The sequence below is a fragment of the Pan troglodytes genome, chromosome 21 (genome assembly GCF_028858775.2).
Source record: "Pan troglodytes isolate AG18354 chromosome 21, NHGRI_mPanTro3-v2.0_pri, whole genome shotgun sequence".
NCBI lineage: Eukaryota > Metazoa > Chordata > Mammalia > Primates > Hominidae > Pan > Pan troglodytes.
Genome location: NC_072419.2, coordinates 46,275,780 through 46,280,538, shown reverse-complemented (window position 1 = coordinate 46,280,538; position 4,759 = coordinate 46,275,780).

Below are 4,759 nucleotides of genomic sequence, written 5' to 3'. Positions count from 1 at the left end.
CAATTTCAGAGGAAAGAGAATAAAGGAGATAATGGTCTGTCCTAAGTGAAAACCTTTTCCTGACCAAAGGAAATCTTGTGTAATGTGACTTAGAAATGGTTAGGACTCCTGTAGATCATCTATGGGAAAATGGATGGTTGGATGAATGGATGATGATAATGAGACCATAACCAATAACACTCATTTATTATTAAAATCATATGCTTTAAAATATTCGGTATTAACAAGATAGTTTACTATATGTTTGGCAAACACTGCAAAAGGCTTTCAAAACATAATATCTTATTTAGTCCTACAACATCTCTCTGAATTAGAAGTTTTACTCTCTTTATAAAGAAGCTTAAAATCCATGAAATTACAGTAACTAAGTAGATATCTCATATTTAAGACATAAGAGTTGAGATTTGAATCCTGGCTGGTTTCATTTCCGAGCCTGTATAATCAACCACTTCACTCTACTACCTCCAGTATAAACCGAGGACCTCTCAGAGTCACCCTCAAGGCTGATGACTCTAGGAAAAAGTCAGTCTTTCACATGCTATTTAACACACGCACACCCACCCACATCCACACCCACACACACATTGTGAGAGTAAAGAGGGTGGATTAAGCTCTGTTCTCATAACGAATTAATTGTTAAAGAAACAAGGCCCAGCAACACACAGGCATGTGAGAACAACTGAACTTCTTGGTGCTCATCTTGGGTGAGACAATAAACAGGAACAAACCTGACCCTGACTTCAACCCATTTGCTGAATGTGTTATATATTTATCTTGGAGATAAAACTAGACTAATGATATGGGTGGGGCTCCTTTAATAAAATTCAAACACATATGGATTCCGTTTTTAAGAAAAGATATGGGCAGATAATGACATTATTTGATTTTTCACTTACTCCTATAACCACTCTTTTTTTCTGTATGACTTTGCAGTTCCTTTCACCAAAGTTCCTTAAAGTCAACAGGTCAACTCTATCTCTTGCTTTTGGGTTTGCCCATGTAACTTGCTTTAGCTAAGTGAAGGAAGTAGAACTGTTGGATTTCTACTTCCTCAAGTGGTCTTACGCATGCCTGCTTGCTTTCTTGAGCCTTTGTCATCAGCAAGGATCTGCTTAGACTAGCCTGCTAGTTCCAGGAGAAGGATGAGACACAGACCCAAGCCATTCCAGATATCTCAAAGGAGGCTAGCCTAGATATGCAGACAACCAATCCTCAGATGCATAAATCCAAGAATGCCAGATTTATTTAGCTGATCACTTGAGACACACAAACAATAAACACTTATTGTGGTATGCCATTGTGTTTTGTGTTTGTTTGTTACACAGCATCATTGTTGCAATAACTTATGCAAGATGGAAGTGAGTGTTGCTTTGGTATTTTATCTCTGAGAGATGCTGTAACTACTTTTCCCAAGGTATTAATATAAAATATCTTTCCCATAAAGAAGCTGCTAAATACTAGAGTGACATGACTTCGGGGGCAGTTTCTTGTGCTGCACTGTATGCAAATAATTAGCAGCCGCTTCCTATCATGAAAAAATCTCAGCTTAGGTGAATTGTGGGCCCAAGCCCATCAGAGAAGTTGGACCTTGTACAGTCAATATTTTAAACTTTCCTTCGCTACATCCTTGCTGATGAATAGGATCTCCTTTCCTTTATTCTACACTTAATGCTGGTGTATAATCTGTACTTCTGAATCTAAGTAAGAAACCTTCCACAATTATCTGATCGTGATGGTGATGCTAATGAAAATAACCACAACAATAGCAGCTAAAAGTTACTTCTGAGCAGCTATTTACATTTAACATCTCATTAAATCATCACATCACTCTATAAGATCATTATGATTCAGTAATTTATAGAATGGATTTGGCATTATATTAGCCAGACTCCTATCCTAACTCTTCAGTTTACCGTTTGTGTAACTTTGGAAGAGTTATTTAGCCATTTAGACACTCAATTTGCTTATCTGTAAAACATAGACAACTAATCTGCCTACCTCACAGGATGATTAGGAGTGTGATACATGCTGATGCAGGTGAGGTTCTAGGCACAGTGTTGGCACGTGATCTCTGTTCCCTACATGGTAGCTATTACCATCTTTACTTCACAAGTAAGGAAGCTGAGATGTAGAGGGGGTAAGTAACTTGCCCATGTTCACAGGGCACGTAAGAAAGACTTGACCATCCCAATGAGGTACCTCCTACAAATGTGGGTTTTATCACACCCCCTTTCATCTGTTCAGACTGAGATGCCAGGCCTAATCAATCTGGCCTCATATGATTAAAACCATGCCTACACAGCTTCATAAACCTTCTCCTTACTCATCTAACCCAGTGATGGCAATTACTAAGTTCAACAAAGGCTTGTTGTGTTTACTGCTTTTATATTCATTCCTCTCTAATATTCTCCAGTTTCTCAGGGCATCTTACAAAAGGCAGATTTCCACGGCCGCTGTGTGGTCTCTGAGAGGTCAGCCAGTTACAGTGCGTAGCACTAGAATGAGGTGGTGCCCTACAGCACTTTGCCTCCTGCAATCTCGGTGAACCCAGATGAGCCCCTCCTCTTAAAGAGGGCTCACGAGCTAATCCTTAGCTTGCCAGGTCAAGAAGATGTGACAAAAGGAATAATCTAGAGCCTGCTATGACCTCTATGACCTCTAGAAAGCCAGATAGATTGCATATACAAGGACTCATCACACCCAGCTGTGAGCATTTCAGGTAAGAGTAGAAAACTTAAGTAATTTCAGGAAGAGGGACCAAAAAATGAAAGTGGCAGAATTGAGAAGCCTTCGATTCAACCATGTGGAGCAGACCTGCAGCCCTTATGATTTTATGGCGCAATCAGCTGATTAGGCTCCTCACATCTGTTGTCACTATTCTAGAAGGAAGAAAAGGCCTAGAGGAGTTTCATTGCTATGTGCTTGGGTCACACCAGCCCCAGGTTGCAGTTCCCAAAGCTGCTCCTGTGCTCAGAGGGAATAAGAAAGAATGGATCCAATATTTACTAAGTCGCTTTCCTGCAACCAATATGGGCTCCAGATCATTTCATAGTTTATCTTTACAAGAACACCACTGAGGAAGTTTATATGACCTTTATTTTATAGATTAATAAGCATAGATACAGAAAACCCACCAGACATACGTAGCTCCTCCCATATCCCCTATATGTAATCCCATACTATCCTGTGATTTCTCCCCTTCAAAGCAATGCATTCCCTTATGAATACATTTAATGGCTGTCTCTCCAATTAGTAGGGAGTTCCTTGAGGGCAGGTTTCTGTTGGCCATCTCTGCTACTAATTTCCAGAGTCTAGCCTAGGACCTGGCATAAATTAGGAACTCAAGCAATGACTACTGCCTAAATAAATGAATGAATGATAAATAATTCTCTCAAAGTTACATACCTAACAGGGAAAACCTGAAATTTGAATTCGGAAACATCTAACTGTAAAAGTAACAGCTTTAGATGAATTATTGAGTCAAGTCCCATGCCCTTTCCACTATCTTTAGATAGATCTGGACCCTGAGCAGAAGCCCTTGTCATGTGGACACTCACTGGACCTCATATAAGTCACATACTTATTCAAGCATGTATTCATTAATCCATTCCTTTGGTCAACAAATAGAATGCCTAATAAAAAGCATAAGTTTAAATCTGGAGATGTAACAGCTAACAAAGTATATAAGTCCCCTGAATTCGTGGGTCTTGCATTCTAGTGGAAAGCAACCAAAAACAAACAGGTAAATTAACAATAAACCAACATCAGACAGGAATAAATGCTATGCAGGGAATAGGAAGCTACTTTCTTCCCCAGAGAAATTGATAAAAACTTTATCTGTTGACCATCCCCTTTTTCTTTGCATTTTCTTTGGGTTGCCCTTTCAAAACACATATAAGAAAGCTTATAAAGCCCATATTCCAATGTTTGAGTACTAGACAGGCTTGCCAGCCTCATCAGAAGTTGTACCATGCTCCCCTTAATTTAATGTGCAGGAAAATTGCAGCAATATATGAGTGGTCCCAATAAGTTTGATTTTCTAAAGAGTAGAAGATTAGTTACTTTAACCAGAATCTATTTGATAGATAAGGTATTTGAAATTAAATGTTCTATTTTCTTATATGTTTAAATGTATTCTTGTCTAATTTTATAACATTTATATTTAAGATTGATACAATCAAACACTCCTAGATATAGAAAGTATTTTAGAAGTAATATTTACTTAATTTTTTTCCCACTGTAGGCATACTTTATAAATCATCCTTGACAAATAGTTGAACAAGACCTACTGAAATTTATGGTCTGGGTGATTTAGAGGTTGAAGGTGTCACTAACAGGCAAGAGGACACAGGAAAATGATCAGATTTAGGCCATAGAGGAAATACAGGGAGGGCATGGTGAGATTTGTTTCAGAGCAGAGCTTCTCAGCTTCAGAACTGTTGGCCAGATAATTCTTTGTTGTAAGAGGCTCTTCTGTTCTTTTAGGATGGTTTGCAACATCACTGGCCTCTACTCACTGGATGCTAGGAGGATCTCCAACCCCAGTTGTGATAATAAAAAAATGTCTCCAGAATTGTCAAATGTCCCTGGGGAACAAAATCACCCCCAGTTGAAAACCACTGATTTAGGCATTTTCAGATTGAGAAGCAGGAGGAGAATCCAAATGGGTATGTCTAGCGAAGAGTTGGTAGTATTAGAATGGGGCAGTAAAAGAAGTTAGGATGTAAAGATGAGGAGATGGTCACCTGAAAATAATAGT